Raw genomic sequence first — 17,995 nt, 5'->3', positions numbered from 1 at the left:
GCTTAGGGAACAGAAGACGCTGCACAGCTGAAGCCGAGCTTCCAGAAGAAGAGGTGGAGGTGGGAGCGCAGCCCCAAACTGAGGCTACAAGGGGCGCCGGGGAGAGGGAGGGGCGTGTTAGAACCCCCGGAACCCGGCTAACCCCTCCTTGCTGGTGGCTAAGGCCCTGGAGGTCCTCTCCCCAGTTCCTCGAGACGTCTGGGAAGGCCTACTCCGAAGCTGCACGCCCCCGCCGCGCAGAGCAGCAGTCTCCCCAGGGCTCCCGCGGCCCCAGCACTGCCGGACCCGGTCCCTCCCGCCTGCCCGGTGCCCAGCGCTCAGGGCCAGCCCCAGGATCCCTACCACGAGCCGCTTCCTGGTCGCCGCTTCCCTGCTCGGGGCCCCAGCCGCCGCCGTCGCCAGGAGTCCGACCGGCTTCCAGCTCAGGGACGAGCCTCCGCCGCCTGTGCGAAACTCGGGTGCCCAAGAGCCGCTCTCGCCGCCTCCCGCCCGCCTTCCAGGCCGCGCCGGATCCTCCGCTCCCCCTGCCGGTGGGCAGCCATTTCCGACAAGCGTCTGCGGAACTTGCCGAAGTGCGCCGGGCCGGAAATGGCCGAACCCGGGCTCTCACGAGCCGAGGGGCGAGGGGCGGGGGCGACTTTCCGGGCAGCGCCCGAAGGGCCGCCGAGGCCTCGGGCTCAGCCGCCGGGTTCGCCAGGGTCCAGGAACTGTGGCGGCGGCGGCGACAGAGCCGGGGATTGTGGGAAAGCGAGTGCGAGGGCGGCCAGCCGGGCGAGCGGGAAGAAAAGACCCGGCAGGTCCCCTGAGCCTTCAAACCAGCGCCCTACAAATGCTCCTCGTCCTTTAGAGAAACCTACCTATGGAGTGCGGAGAGAATGCCCCCGACAGTTCTGGAACAGGTTGCGACTACGACAGCCTCAGCTGCTTCGAGCGGGCCCAGTGAAATTCAATCCAAAAATAAACCCAGACCCGTAGAAAAGGCCCTCCTAAATGAGCTGACCGGCTCCAACAATGGACTGGAGTTTTGAAACACTTTTAATATTTAACAACAAAGAAAAGGCCAGGCGGCATGCATGCTTCGGGGAAAAAACAAAAACAAAAAGCCCGGGGCTTTGCAAAAACAATAGCTTAATCCAGTCGTGTGGCAAGATCAACCAAAACTAGGAGGGAAAAGAAATACCGTTTGAAACACTTAAGAGCCAATCCCTGTGAATCTGAAAATGCACATATTCTACAATCCTAAGAGACACTCCAACACCTGCAAAGTCAGGACAAGATTTTTAGGGTAACTGGAACAATGGGGGTGGGCGAAGGAACTCTACCAATCTTAAAAGACACACCTGATCATTATTGTTAACTCAAGAATGAGTTTAAACCATCTAAAATCTATAAGTGCAGTAAAATCTGAGATTAAATTTGCTTCAACATTTTTTTTTTTTAGCATGTTTTTAATCCCCAAAAGGCAGGGCTTCTATTCCAGGGTTTCCTAAGCAGGAAACCAAAAACACACCAGAACCTGGAGAAGCTGAGGAGGGCCAGGGGCCGGCTCCCATCCCTGTGCGTGGGTGGTCTGGTAGTTCAGAGGAACTGCACCCCCTGAGACAGGTCCACAGCTGCCATGTAACCCATCCAAACACCCTTCCTGCTGGAGCCCAGGCCCACGCTCTAGCTAGGAGGCTGAGAAACCATTGAAGATTGATTAGTTTCCCACAGGGGACAGTTTGAGCTCAGGATTCCATCTGCAAAACAAAACTTTAAAAAAAACCTAGCAAACTGTTTTCCAGAACATACTCTTCATCTCTCCACACCCAGCAGCCCCTCCTCTTTCTGATCCTCCTTTTTCTTCTTTCTTGACACCTCCTTACTCACCCCTATTTCCCTTTCTTCTCATACCTCACTGTTTTCCTTACCTTTATTACTTTATTGTAATAATTTCACTATGAACAAATATCCAGAGCCTCACCACCATTACGTATGTACAAAAAAAATTTTCTTTTATCAATGTGTTCAGGAAAGTCATAGAGGGGGAATCAAATTTTTAAAAATGAGAACCATTCCAGGAAGTGAAAATGAGGAAAACTGTTGCCCGAATATCCTGAAAAAATCTGAAGTTGGCTTTTTTCTTTTCTCTTTCTCTTTTTTTAAACAGTTCATCTTCCTGGCTCTCCTCCAGAGGTGTGTGGCAGCAGGCAGAAGTCTGGCAGTGTGGGAGGAGACACAGGCCCAGAAGCTATGGTAAGAATTACCAGGTATTGGTTCATCTCCACGCTGACAAGAGAGGACCTGCAAATAGCTGCTACCTGAGGACTCAGCCTAAATAACTTCTTACACTTTTGAGTGAATTAACACATTGTTTCACCACCTGGTGGTGCCTATTCTTAGGATAGGCAGGCTTTAAGACGAAAAAGGGATACCCAACCAAAATATGATGTATCGTTGACTTTACTGGAGCCCCTAATGCCGACCATCCTCTTCCTTTGGCTCTTTTGAGCCTGTCCTCTCTCGTATCTCCTTCTCTCAAACAGTTCTAGCTCAGTCTCTTCCTCTGGTTCCTGTTCCTTCTCCTGACTCCTAAGAGGTGTTCTCTGAAAAGATATGACGGGCTACTTTCTTCTTCTTCTTCTCCACACTCTGTTGCCAATTTCAGTCAGCTCCCTTGCATCATCTGCACCTTTAAGCAGATCCCTCCCTATGGCGCTCCAGTCCCTGTCTTCCAGCTGTACTCCAGACACCATCACATCATCGTCATACTCTTAATACATGTTTTATAAATACTTAATTGCCAAGCAATAAGCTAAACCCTTTATAGGCATTGTCTCATTTTAATCCTTACAGGGAGATATCAGTGTATAGACGGAGAACTGAGACATTAAGAGGCTAAATAAAGTGCCCAAGATCACAGAGTGAGGTGTGAAGTACAAATGGAACTCCAAGTCCTCTGAACTCCAAAGCCAGTATTCTTCACCAGAACAATCAGATTGTCTCACCAGGACTTTATTATTTTTTTAATGTCTATTTATTTATTTATTTATTTATTTATTTATTTATTTATTTACTTATTATTGAGAGAGAGAGCACGCATGAGCGAGTGAGCAGGGGAGGGGCAGAGAGAGAATCCCAAGTAGGATTTTATTGTGTGTGTGTGTGAGACAGAAAGCGAGAGAGAGAGTGAGAGAGAGCAGGGGAGAGGCAGAGAGAGAGAGAGAGAAAGAGAGTGAATCCCAAGCAGGCTCCATGCTGTCACAAACTGTGAGATCATGAATCAATTCTAGAGCCAGAATCAAGAATCAGACACTTAACTGACTGAGCCACCCAGTCACACCTCACCAGGACTTTAAACTTAGTATATCCCACACTGAACTCATCTTTACTGCTTCCCCCTTTGCTCCCCTCAAATGTCCTTTTGATAATATTGATAATGGTGTTACCATTATTTTTCCTAACTCAGAAACTCAAACCTGGCACCATCTTGACTTCTCTCTTTACCCTCACACTAAATCAATTTCTAAGACTCGAAGCCTTCACCTACATTTATTGTCTCTACTTTGTATTTTGGAACTTAATCAAAATAGTTTTGCATTGTTCTTTAACAATCATATATGCAGATCTTTATCTGCTCCAGGAGCCTATGGGTCTTCTCTCTAGAGCACAGTCATAGGGACTCTTCAGTACCCAGTCTCTCTCTTTCTGTTCCAAATTTTAAATTCCCAGAAAAGAGACATGATTGTCCTGGCTTGTCTCCTGTGTCAACCCCTCGATCAATCAGCTTTGGCTAAGCAGCAGGTCAGCCTTGTCTAAATACAGCAATTAGAGCCTTTCATATAAATAGGGCTTGTTCCGAGAAAAGGAAACGGCATACACCATTGTTCATTTGTTCATTCATTGTTCAACAAATACTTGAGCACCCTCTCAAAATATATTCTGGGTTTTTTCATATATGCAAAATGTTTACAACCTAACCCTACCCTCATACCATGAAATACACAACATAAAAAGATAAGAAATCACCAGATAAAGTGCATAACAATATTCACCCATAAGAGACTACCAATTCAATTGCGTGTGATGGAAAATAATTCAGCACACCCTGTATGAGCCTGTGGTGGTGAAAGTACTCAGCAGTGGGGCCCCCCGGGTGGCTCAGTTGGTTGAACATCCGACTTCGACTCCAGTCACAATCTCATGGTTTACGAGTTCAAGCCCCGCGTCGGGCTCTGTGGGGACAGCTCAGAGCCTGGATCCTGCTTCGGATTCTGTGTCTCCCTCTCTCTCTGCCCTTCCCCCACTCATGCGCGTGCTCTCTATCTCTCTCTCTCTCTCTCAAAAATAAATAAACATTAAAAAAAAGTAATCAGTAGTAATGTGTGCATATTCTACAAAACAAGCTCACAACAGCACCGTGAGGAATAGACAGAAACAGAAAACTACCTAAAGTCCATCAGTAATAGACTAGATCAACAAAGTATAGTGTATTCACCCAAATGACTACTTTACAGCAATGAGAATGCTCTACAAATACATACAACAATACTGATGAATCTCACAAACAATGCTAAGCAAAAGAAGCCAGACACAAAAAGGTACATAGGATATGATTCCATTTACAAAAAGTATAAAACCAGGCAAAAGTAATATACCTGTCAAGAGCAATGACAAGAGCAGGAGTGCCTGGGTGGCTCAGTCGATTAAGTGTCAGACGACTCTCAATTTCGGCTCAAGTCATGATCTCACTCACAGTTCATGAGATCGAGCTCTGTGTTGGGCTCTGTACTAACAGCGCAGAGCCTACTTGGGATTCTCTCTATCCCTCTCTCTCTCTCAAAATAAATACATAAACTTTAAAAAAAAAAAAAAAAAGTAGCAGTGACCAGAGGAGAACAAAAGGAGCTGCATGGGTACTGGTCATGTGCTATTTTGTGAGCTGCATGCTGCTTACACAGGTTATCAGTTTGTGAAAATTCATCAAGTTGTACACTTATGTTAGTATCCTTCGCTATATGTGTATTATCCCTTAATAAAAAGATTTTTCAAATAAGTAATTCATGGGGGAACCTGGGGGGCTCAGTTGGTTAAGCATCTGACTCTTAATTTCAGCTCAGGTCATGATCTCACAGTTGTGAGTTTAAACCTCGTGTCGGGCTCTGCGCTGACAGCATGGAGTTTGCTTGGGATTCTCTCTCTCCTCTCTCTCTGCCCTCCCCCACCTCAAGATAAATGAATAAACTTAAAAAAAGTAATTCATGGGCAAAACGAGCCTCTAAGCACCCTTGAACATTGTCACTATAAATATCCTAGAGTTGCCAATTACTGCACATACCTGCACCATTACACCACCTTCTTAGAGACCGTAAGCCACTATCAGCCTTTGCATATCGCCACCATTCTTATCACATGGCCTCATCCCCTTCAGCCCCAGCTGACTGGACTTCCTGCTCATCTGGAAACTTGGGAGCAGAACACGTGAAGCTGAGTCAGGTGATAAGAGTGCTTCATCTAATAAACTGTATGGAACTGGGAAAAAAATAATTCCTGGACATACACACAGCAATAAGCCAAGAACGCTGGTCTGCAGAAAACAGAGCCAACACAAAGAAGGAAGCAAACAAACCTGTGAGAAATGGAGGGGAAAGCTTCAGAGGCTGCTCACTCTCCAGCTCAAGTCTCATATATCCCAGCTGTCACTGGGTATCCATGAGATTGCTCATGTTGCCTTACTACTGAAAAAAAGAAACAAAAGAAGACCTTACTTATTTAAGCTAGGGTGAATATGTTTCTGTGTGTGGAATGTATAGTCTCATTTAGTCCTTTTAACAACCCTATATGGTTCAGTTCCATTATGAGTCCCACTTCACAGTTGAGAAAACTGAAGCCCAGGGAGGTTATATGTAACTTGTGTAAATCACACACCTGGTAAGTGGTGGTGCCAGGATTTGGACCCAAGGAGTCTGACTCCAGAGCCTGAAATCTGAAAACTATCCTACACTGCAGTGCAACAGAAATGCAGAAAACGGCAATGTGATTTCTATGTTGCATTAATGGATTTAACTAAGGCATCTGATTCCGTTAAATGAGTTCAAATGTAGAAATGGTACAAAAGATTAAAAGACTGGCTGCCTAAGAAGTTGGTAAGCATTTATTTCTTTCACAAGGGAATTATACTTTGAGTTGTAGATGTTAGAGAAATATAAAACGCATGCAGTGTGACAGATTATACTAATGAGACTGTGTTATTATGCCAGGAAATTTATCTTATAGATTTCAGCAAAATGCTCTCCTAGAAGATCCCTGCTGGTTACCTGTTTCTCCCAAAATGTTAATATCCAGGAGAAGGGGGGTTTAGTCTCATGGAAGGAGAAATTGATAAAAGTTAACTTCAAGTCTTAAGGAGAGAGGCACCGGTGGTCACTTTCCATGAAGGTAGCTGCCAGACCCACAATCCACTCAGCAAGGCTGCTAGATCAATCACAGGCAAGCCACTGGTGACCCCCAGCAACCTTCAAAAGGTATGATTCAGGAATTATCAGTGAGTTTAAGTCAGGTAAGAACTTGTTCTATCAGTAATGCTTTGATTTTAAAGGAAAGTGCTGACAACCACTATTCAAGATCTTTTCTATATATAAATGATTGAGCAATTTTTGTGGCTTATAATTAGAACAATGCATGACAATTTCCAGATTGGAGTTCCAAGGTTACTCTTTCCCTTTGGTCCATCAGTGCCAAAAAGACAAAAGGTCATCTTCTGAGGCTCCATGGATAGCACTCACTAGCCTGCTAAGTGGCTCACTCTGAAAGTCCTGGCTTTGATGTTATCTTTTAAAAGTGGCTGTTTTTTATCTGGCAAAAGGTGCAACAGTTCGGATGTTTTGTAAAATACTTTGTAGTAAGAACACTGAGTTAATATCAGGTCCAAAACAAAACACACATTATTGTCAGAAGACGGTTTGTTAACTCCTTGTCTCATGTCATAGTACTCACTATCTTGCATGTGGCTGTGAAAAATAAATTTTGTACTAGTTTCACATTCATTAGGAAGCTTAGCATGGCTCAAACCTGTCACTTACATAAGACTTATAATCTGTAATGACCAATTAACATTCTAAAAATTAGCTGTCGTCCCTAAAATATAACCTATCTGTCTCTAAAGTCCCTTCTTCCTTCAAGCACTGTTTCCCCTGTGAGTTTTTATTCCCTCCCCACCATGTCGGCACAGCTTGCAGAGGCAGTCAGGTTTGACCATCGGTAGATATCAAATGCCACCAAAAGCTTGCTCCTGGTAGTTCCAAGTAATGATACAAATGTCCCCCCAAGGCAAAAATACAGGCACCTAACATTTACCCTAAATTATGCCAGTGAGGAGTAAAACTGTGCTCAGTTTTACAACAACATGCCACAACATGGCATGTCTGAGTGTTTGCAGAATTTAGCATAATGAGAGTTGTAACCAGGAAGAAGAAGAAGGAGAAGGAGGAGAAGAAGAAAAATCAGGCAGAGCATTGATAAAGTTCCAATGTCACATTGTAGCTCTATCACTTCAGGATTGTCCTTACACCAAAAAAGCTACCCATACATTCAAAAAATCAACTACTCACTACTTAAAAATGCCTCACATAAACAAGGCACTCCAATTGAAAATGGGCAGAATGTCATAGAAGTACTTACAGAACATCAATTAACTTCTTAGTTAACCCATTTAGCTATAAAATCAAAATTGAAAGCAAAATTTCTGAAAATAATAATACTAAAAACTTTTTAAAACTTTAAAAATATATATAAGTTGGTAATAACATGGAGTTCATGTATATTTAAAAAACAAACAAACAGTAGTTTCTACCAACCATTATCAAGAAAAAAATGTGTAGGTTTTAAACCAACTCATGAATGTTTACAGTAAGATTTTATTGAAGAGAAGGTTTTTCACTATTTTCCTAAATATTGCTTGAGATTAATTCTCAACCTAAATGATAAGAGCATGAATCTAGTGGGACCCAGTCAATGCCAGAACAAACTAATCACTGATCCCTTCCTCAATCCATGCCTTCAGCCTTGCAAATACTATGCCACAGGTCAAAAATGAAACCAAATGAAAATGTGACATTTCTCCAAATCCATCAATTCAGTGGGCTAAAATTAACAACCCAAACCTCACTCCTAATGGACAGTTTCAGATATTTCATCCTCACTTTTTTAAAAAAGATTTTATTATTAAGTAATCTCTACACCCAACAAGGAGCTTGAACTCACAACCCTGAGATCAAGAGTCGCATGCTCCACTGACTGAGCCAGCCAGGCACTCCAGATGTTTCATCTTCTGTAAAAAGGGACACACATGATAACATTGTGTGGGTTATAAGGAAATGCATATCTCTAAAATGAAGAAGGGATTATTGAAGTTTATTTATTTATTTTGAGAGAGGCAGAGAGAGTGTGAGCAGGGAGAATCTCAAGCAGGCTCTGCACTGTCAGCACAGAACCAGACACGGGGCTCAAACTCATACAACTGTGAGATCATGACCTGACCCAGAATCAAGAGTTAGGCCCTCAACCAGCTGAGCCACCCAGGTGCCCAAAGAGGTGATTGTTTAGAAAAAAGATGATTGAAATAAATGAAGCAAATAATCCAAAAATATATTAACTATATATTAACTAAATATGAAAATACTTTAAAAGTTCAAATACCACCACGCATTTGTATTACTTTTATGTACATTTAACTATGCTGCAATGATGTTCAATTTTTTTTTTAATTTTTCAACATTTATTCATTTCTGAGAGACAGAGAGACAGAACATGAGTAGGGGAGGGGCAGAGAGAGAGGGAGACACAGAATCCGAAGCAGGCTCCAGGCTCTGAGCTGTCAGCACAGAGCCTGACGCAGGGCTCGAACCCACAAACTGTGAGATCATGACCTGAGCCAAAGTTGGAAGCTTAACCGACTGAGCCAGCCAGGCACCGCTGTTCAATTTTTTTTTTAAGTTTTATTTGTTTTTTGAGAGACAGCGTGTACAAGTAGGGGAGGGGCAGAGAGAGAAGGGTACAGAGGATCCGAAGCGGGCTCTGTGCTGACAGGCTGACAGCAGCAAGCCTGATGTGGGGCTCAAACTCAGGAACCATGAGATCATGACCTGAGCTGAAGTCAGACAATCAATTGAGCCACCCAGACACCCCAATGTTCAATTTTTTGTATTTCATCTTTAATTAGCTTAAATAATAAACACTTAAATATTCATAGGAACACAAATAATAAAAAACACATAAACTGATAAATATTTGCCAGCTCTGTGGCTTCCTTCAAGCTCACAAGCATAATTTTATAAAATTGCTATCTTTATGTATCAACCATTTCAATTTCTTCCTTTTTCACTTACTTTGAATGGATTATTATGTGTTTCTACATCATTCTCATAGTCATCTTTACAGGTACTAGAACATTCCATATCTGTTCTCAGTAGTTCCTGAATGATAGTTTGTAGACCAATATAGGATGAAATTTTTGTCAGTCCACAGTTAAATGAGAAAAGCAAAGGCAAGTTATTGAGGTTTCAATTTTATTCAATTTAAAGATTGTCCTTTATTTTGAGATTATGTCCTTTCCCCTTTCTTGTGTTAAAATTTGTTTTTATGAAATGATAGTGATGGCAGCTTTTTAAAAATCTTCCTTACATGACAGAATATTGAGACATATTTAGTTTGGTTCCCTGCTCCCACCCCACCCCCGGACCACCAATTACTTGTTATTTTACTAGTCCATTAAATCCAGAAGTCAGCTAACTATCTAACTACACCCCTTCATTTTAAAATATGAGCCCACACAGACACACAAACACCCAAAATGTTTTTGGAAAGACTTCTATGGTAACCAGCCTCCAAAATGTCCCTAATGATCTCTCTCCCTAGTATTTCCACCCTCATATAGTATTTCCACACTGTACCACAGATGATCTATGTGACCAACAGAATGCTGCAGAAGTGATGGTGTGTCACTCCTGAGATTAATTTATAGAAGGCATTTCAGCTTTCACTGTGGTTGTTCTTTTTTTTTTTTCAATCACTCACTCTGAAAGGAGCTAGATGCCATGTCATGAGAAACAGTGTAGAGAGGCCCCTGTGGTGAGGAAGTGAGGCTTCCTGCCAACAGCCATGTGAGTGGGATTGGGGAGCAGATCCTCCAGCCCCAGTCTAGCCTTCAGATGATGCTGCTGCCTCTGAAAGACCCCAAGCCAGAACCAACCAGCTAAGTGCCCCCTGAATTCCTGACATATAGAAAATAAGAAATAATAAGTAGTTGTGTTTTAAATTATTACATTTGAGATAATTTGTTATGGAACAACAAATAACTAATGCGACTCCTGTATCCCTTTTCAGCTACAAGATGAATATGACAAAACTGCTGAGCATGTTTGTGTTCATGCCTGTGTGGGGGGGAGAAAGGATTAGCAAGGACTGTGATCTCAATTATCCTGACTTTAGTTTACATACACTGACTCTTCCCTTCTCCATTGCTTTTTCTACTTTTCTCATATTGACCAGAGCACTTGGTAAACTGAATAATCCATCTCTAGCAAAGGAATCAATTCTATAAGTTTTTATAGGCTTAGTTAAAGGAATCATTCTATGTAAATGTGGTATTTTATCAAAGTTTAGAAATCTGGTAAATTTCTATTGACAGAATCCCTCACCTTAGCTGTCAAATCTTTCCTAGATCCATCCCTACCTCAACAGAAGAAGATCTCTCATGTGCATTGAGAAAATAGAAGCAATCCCTTTCAATTCTCTCCTCCCACATTTACACCATCTTTAAACTCTGAGGTGAAAAAAAAATTATTTCAGCAGCTGATGCCAGAGCTCCTCTTAGGAATAGAAAATACCTTATTGAGGAAACTATCTTGATATGACACCTGGAGTATGGAGGAAGAAAGCTTGGCTTGTAACAAAACTGTAAAACAGAGATAGCTAAACAGATCTGGATAAAAAAGAAGAAGAAGATGAAGGAGGAGGAGGAGGAGGAGGAGGAGGAGGAGGAGGAGGAGGAGGAAGAGAAAAAGAAGAATATGAAGACTGGAACAGGGCAAAGAGGACAGGAAATGGGAGGAGAGTAAGAAGAGATGAGGCTTAAATAATGGTGTGGGAGGCTGAAGGTTGGGGAGTGAGTTCCAGTGATGGGGGAGCTGAAAGCATGTTTAAAATAGAAATATCTATTATTGGACTTCACATTGTTTGTGTTGCTAAGGATATAAAATCCCTGAAGTCTTCAGTAATATCTGACATATGCACAAGTGCCTTATGTGAGTGATTTGGGGGGAGATCAAGGGAAAAAGATGTAGAGGGGACTGGTCTGAGTTCTACAGCCAGGTCAGATGGAAATAAGGAATAAGAACACGGGAATTGAATTACAAGTGAGACGAATTTAATAGAAGCAAAACTCAAAAGCTAAAGAAACTATTAGATGAGCTCGCAGGAATTAACAGAAATCTTGGAATAGGCATTGAACTTCCACATGAAATCCCAATGTGGAATGGGAACTTAAGTCAATTTTACTTAAATCTCAAAAAAAAAAATCTATCTTAACTGACATCTGGGTCCATATTCATGGATTATTCTCTCATCTGTTCTGGCCTTTGACAAAGGGATGTCCAAGACTAGCACTCTCTTTTTTAGTGTGATCTGATATCCTTCCTTCCTCTGACCTTGCTCTGTCAATTATTCTCTCTAATACATATAGTCAATATTCTCCTCATTACAGAGGAAATCTCACTGCTTATACCCCCACTGCTTATACACAGGCTCAGGCCCAGGCCCAAACTACCACCATCTTACAACACCAGATTTGAATTCCCAAAGATTTAGATTTTGAAACCTTGATTTATTATTAGTCGGGTAACCGTGGGCATATTACTTAACCTCTATATGCTCTCCTCACTATAATTTTCTCATCAGAAAATGGGGATAATAATAGTACACACCTCACAGGAATACAGTAAGGATTAACCTAGATAATGAGTATAAATTGTCAGTCCAGTGCCTGGCAAATAGCCCTCTTACTTAACTGCTATCATCATCATCATTCACCAGAATTCTCAAAAGAGTAATCTCTACTCTATGTCCACTTCTCTACCACCATTCACTCTTTCATATCCAGAAAGCTGGCTCCTGTCAAACTACTGAAATTGCTCTCATTATGGTAACCAGAGACTTCCTCGTTCAGTAATGCCAGTGAAACTTCTCAGGCCTCCTTTTGGAATTCTTCTTAATCCTCTACACTTAGCTTCTTGAAATGGTTCAATCCTGGCTTCTCAACACATCGCTCTCTCATTACCCTCTCTCTTTTCTCTCACTGAATCTTCTTTCCCCACCACCCTTTAAATGTTGGTGTGCCATCATCTTCCATTCTCATTGAGCACGTATTCATGACTTTAGCAGCCAGACCACTACCCTGAACCAAGACCCTTCTTCTGAGCTCCTGAGCCAAACTGCCCACTAGGTATCTTGCCCTAGGTGTTTCACAAACCCAGCCAGTCACCCAAACCATGTTTATAGGTACTGTTAGCACAATCATCATTCTGACTTCCCCAATTCTTTCCCTCCCCTCGTAGTCATTTTCCTGATTAACACCAGCTGTGATTCTTCCTGTTTCCATCCTTGACCTCACTGTAGTTCCAAGTGGGCTTTAGAGTCACATGGGCCTGGGTCCAAATACTAACTATGATGGTTCTCGGCCAAATTACTTAACCTCTCTGACCTCAGGTTTTTGTGGTGATGAAATGAGATATCACATGCAAAATGGCCAGCACACAGTAGGACTTCAGCAAACACTCCCCTACACCTCTTCCTTCGGGTCTTCTTCACCACCTGCTGAAATACAATATCTACCTATTTGGTCTCTCTTGCCCTTTTCTCCTCCAAATTGCCCTAGTCTTTCTTATAAATAAATAAATAAATAAATAAATAAATAAATAAATAAATAAATGTGATACTATTATCTCTTTGCTTACAAATCTTCAACATTTTCTTTTTTCCTATGGAGCAAAGTCCAAATTCCTTAACATGGTAAGTTCCAACTGGCTTTCTGGTTCCTTCTCTCCCAGACCAGTTACTCTAAAATATTGGCTGCTCACCAGCTATTTCTGTACATACTAGCTTACATCTCTGCACATGTGAATCCCTCTGGCTATAATTCCCTTCCTGTGCCCAAGTTCTTTTGTCCAACTGGCAAGTTTATTCATCCCCCTTAAGACTTACCTCAAAAGCTGTCACTTATATGGCAACAAAAGCTCAGCCACCAAAAAGTAAACAAGTTTAAAAGCTTCTGCACAGCAAGAAGACAATAAAATGAAAAGGTAAACTACAGATTAGAAGAAAACATTTGCAAACCATATATCTGATAAGAGTTAATATCCAAAATACAGAAACAACTCCTACAATTCAGTGGCAAAAAAAAAAAAAATTTTTTTAAATGGTAAAAGTCCTGAATAGACAGTTTTCCAAAGATAACCATACAAATGGTTAGCAAGTACAAAAAAGGTGCTCAGCATCACTAATCATCAGGGAAATGCATATCAAAACCATAATAAGATATCACCTCATACTTGTTAGGATGACTATCATCAAAAAAGTAAGAGATAACAGGGACCCCTGGGTGGCTCCATTGGTTGAGCGTCCAACTTCAGCTCAGGTCATGATCTCACGGTTGATGAGTCCTGGTTCATGAGTCCATGGTTCGAGTCCTGCTTTGGACTCTGTGCTGTCAGCGCAAAGCCTACTTTGGGTCCTCTGTCCTCCTGTCTCTCAACCCGTCTCCTGCTCGCTCTCTATCAAAAATGAAAAAAAGATTAAAAAAAAAAGATACAAGATAACAAGTGTTGGCAAGGATGTGGAGAAAAGGGAACCCCTGTGCACTGTTGATGGGAATCTAATTTTGGTACAGCCACTTTGGAAAATAGTATGGAGGTCCCACCCCCCAAAAAAGAACTACCATATGACCTGGCAATCCCTAGTCTGGGTATATATCCAAAAGAAGTAAAGTCATTACCTTGAAGAAATACCTGCACTCCCATGTTCACTGCAGCATTCTTCACAATAACTGAGACATGGTGAAAACTTAATTGTCCATCAATGGACAAATGCATAAAAAAATTTGATATACATTTATGCCATAACTGTATTACATATGTGTATGTGTGCACATGCACCCACACACACACACAAACAATAGAATGTTATTCAGCCTTAAAAAAGAAAGAAATCCTGCCATTTGTGACAACTTGGATGAGCCTGAAGGACATTAAGCTGAGTGAAATAAGCCAGATGCAGAAAGAAAAAGACTGCATGATGTGACTTATATGTAGAATCTAAACAAGTCCAATACATAGAAGCAGAGAATAAAATGGTGGTTTCTAGGGGCCTGGGGGTGGGGGAAATGGGGGAAATGTTGATCAGAGGGTACAAAGCTGCAATTAAATGGGATGAATAAGTTTATAGATCTAATGTACATCATGATGACTATATTTAATAATATTGTATTGAACATTGGCAATTTGCTAAGAGGTTAAATTTCAGGTACTCTCACCACAAAGAAGAAAAACATGGTAACTACTTTTGGGTGAGGAAGTGGATTTGTTAATTAGCTTGATTGCAGTCATCATTCCACTATGGATATACATACAAAATCATGTTGTATGCTTTTAATATATAAATTTTTTATTTAAAATTTTAAAAAGTTTAAGGGGCGCCTGGGTGGTTCAGTCGCTTAAGCGTCCAACTTTGGCTCGGGTCATGATCTCGCAGTTCGTGAGTTCGAGCCCTGCATTGGGCTCTGCTCTGACAGCTCGGAGCCTAGAGTCTGCTTCAGATTCGGTGTCTCCCTCTCTCTCTGCCCCTCCCCGGCTCATGCTCTCTCAAAAATGAATAAATGTTAAAAATATTTTTTCAAAGCAAAAATGAATTACTGGGACCTTATGAAGATAAAAAGCTTCTGCACAGCAAAGGAAACAACCAACAAAACTAAAAGGCAACCAACGGAATGGGAAAAGATATTTGCAAATGACATATCGGACAAAGGGCTAGTATACAAAATCTATAAAGAGCTCACCAAACTCCACACCCAAAAAACAAATAACCCAGTGAAGAAATGGGCAGAACACATGAATAGACACTTCTCTAAAGAAGACATCCGGATAGCCAACAGGCACATGAAAAGATGCTCAACGTCGCTCCTCATCAGGGAAATACAAATCAAAACCACACTCAGATATCACCTCACGCCAGTCAGAGTGGCCAAAATGAACAAATCAGGAGACTATAGATGCTGGCGAGGATGTGGAGGAACGGGAACCCTCTTGCACTGTTGGTGGGAATGCAAATTGGTGCAGCCACTCTGGAAAACAGTGTGGAGGTTCCTCAGAAAATTAAAAATAGACCTACCCTATGACCCAGCAATAGCACTGCTAGGAATTTACCCAAGGGATACAGGAGTACTGATGCATAGGGGCACTTGTACCCCAATGTTTATAGCAGCACTCTCAACAGTAGCCAAATTATAGAAAGAGCCTAAATGTCCATCAACTGATGAATGGACAAAGAAATTGTGGTTTATATACACAATGGAGTACTACAGGGCAATGAGAAAGAACGAAATATGGCCCTTTGTAGCAACGTGGATGGAACTGGAGAGTGTTATGCTAAGTGAAATAAGCCATACAGAGAAAGACAGATACCATACGTTTTCACTTCTATGTGGATCCTGAGAAACTTAACAGAAACCCATGGGGGAGGGGAAGGAAAAAAAAAAAAAGAGGTTAGAGTGGGAGAGAGCCAAAGCATAAGAGACTCTTAAAAACTGAGAACAAACTGAGGGTTGATGGGGGGTGGGAGGGAGGGGAGGGTGGGTGATAGGTATTGAGGAGGGCACCTTTTGGGATGAGCACTGGGTGTTGTATGGAAACAAATTTGACAATAAATTTCATATATTGAAAAAAAATAAAAATAAAAAAATAAAAATAAACCTATCTTGCTTACATTAAATAAGTATAAGCTTTTTAAAAAAATATTTTTTTCAAAAAAAAATAATAAAATAAAATAAAATTTTAAAAAGTGTAAGCTGTCATTAAAAGGGTGACAGCTATTCTTTACTGGTTCAGAATTTAAAAAAGAAACTAGTCTAGGGGCACCTGGCTGGCTCATTCTTGGGGTCATGAGTTTAAGCCCTACTTTGGGCGTAGAGCTTACTTTAAAAAAAAAACAAAAAAACTATTCTATACACACACAGCACACACACACACACACACACACACACACCAAACATAAAAGGAGAAGGAGAGGAAGAAAGAATGGTAAATGTGGATACGACACAATGTTAAAAATTGGTGAATCTGGGTAAGAATTATTTGGAACTTATAAAAAAAGTTGCAAAACTCTATATAATTCTGGCTTTTATGTAAGTTTGAAACTGTTTCAAAGGAAAAAAAGAAAGCATGGGGCAATCTAACCATGCAGTAACAATCAAACAAACCCAAGTTGAGGAACATTTCACCAAATAACTGGCCTAGATTCTTAAAATGTCAATGTCATGAAAAAAAGAGAGGAAGTTCAGAGGGAAGGAGGGAGGTAGGCGGTGGGCTGAGGAAATATTCGAGATCAAAGGAGACTAAAGAAACATGACAACTAAATGCAATGTGTATTCCTGGATTGGATGTTAGTTTGGAAAAAAAAATGCTATAAAATACGTTATAGAAACAAGTAGGTAAATTTGAAAATGGACTCTCTATTATATAATAGCATTACAGTAATATTAAATTTCCTGAATTTAAAAATTGCACTGTAGTTATGGAAGAGAATGTCCTTGTTCTTAAGAGATACATCCTAAAAAAAAAAAAAAAAAAAAAAGAGAGATACATCCTGAGGTATTTAGGATGCTGGTATTAGGATGATGGTAATGTCTACAACTAAAATATGTTTCAGCAAAATTCAAAATAACAGTTAAAATGTGTCTGTGTGTATCTAGAGAAAGAATAGAGCAAAATGTTAACAATTGGTGAATCTGAGTTAATGCTTACCATTCTTGCACCTTTTCTATAAGTTTGATTTTTTTTTCAAAATAAGTTTTTTTTTTTTAAAGCTGTAACTCAAGTAAAATATTTTCCCACTCTCCCAGTTAGAATTAATGCTGCCTCCTCTAAGCTATGGGGTTTTTTTTAAGTTTATTTATTTATTTTGAGAGACAAAGAGAGAGTTCAAGCAGGGGAGGGGCAGAGAGAGGAAGAGAGAGAATCCCAAGCAGTCTCTACACCAACAGCACTGAGCCCAGTGAGGAGCTCAAACCCATGAACCATGAGATCATGACCTGAGCCAAAACCAAAAGTCAGATGCTTAAACAACTGAGCCACCCCTGTGCCCCTAAATGTTTTGATTTTTACTCTAAAATGCTCAGATTGGGTTGTAATTATTTATTTAAGCATTTGTCTTATTCTGCTAGATTGAGAGCCTCTTGGGGCAGGAACTTAAGTTGCCTTTGGAATTTAATAATGGGAGAAGTATTCTCCTTCAGGATAACTTTATGCTGCTGGCATTGTATTACTACTAGAGTACAATGATGCTACAATTTGGGCTCATTGCAAAACATGGCTGGACATTGCTGAGATGAGAACTAGAATGGAAAACAAAACTTAGTTTGTAGCATAGGAAAGTACTGGAGTTGATTTACAATGTACCATTCTGTCTTTTACGGAGACTTCTGCCGGCAAAGCTGGAAAGCCCTTGCAGATACACAAGGTCCCATGCAGATACACAAGGGTGCTATATGTATGAGGGAGAGGGCCCCTGAAGGTAGAGATGAATTACAACCCCAGATGTATCTGTCTTATCACTTCCAACACATGTGTAACAGGAGGGCAGTCCCATCCTCAGTTGGCCACAGGGCTAATTATAAAACCCTTGGGTTAAGGGTGCCTGGGTGGCTCAGTTGGTTAAGTGTCTGACTCTTAATTTTGGCTCAGGTCATGAT

At 41.1% G+C, this 17,995-nt stretch overlaps 1 protein-coding gene across 3 annotated transcripts in view; it reads right to left on the bottom strand.

Moving 5' to 3' along the window:
• The window catches only part of EXTL3 (exostosin like glycosyltransferase 3), a 134,637-nt gene that overhangs the window by 76,080 nt on the left and 40,562 nt on the right, over nt 1–17,995 (bottom strand). The window contains exon 2 of one of the 3 annotated variants that reach the window (XM_019440891.2): nt 5,609–5,717. The exons of 1 other annotated variant lie outside the window; for it this stretch is intronic. The gene's annotated coding sequence lies outside the window, so the exon portion shown is untranslated. Of the gene's footprint in view, nt 1–342; nt 609–5,608; nt 5,718–17,995 lie in introns of those variants that run through there. One more of the 3 variants, XM_019440890.2, reaches the window with a different exon arrangement.

This window comes from Panthera pardus, unplaced genomic scaffold (genome assembly GCF_024362965.1).
Source record: "Panthera pardus isolate Hobbes unplaced genomic scaffold, ASM2436296v1 HiC_scaffold_13, whole genome shotgun sequence".
Taxonomy (NCBI): domain Eukaryota; kingdom Metazoa; phylum Chordata; class Mammalia; order Carnivora; family Felidae; genus Panthera; species Panthera pardus.
Note: the sequence above shows the minus strand (reverse complement) of the source record. Positions and strands in the feature narration are given on the sequence as shown.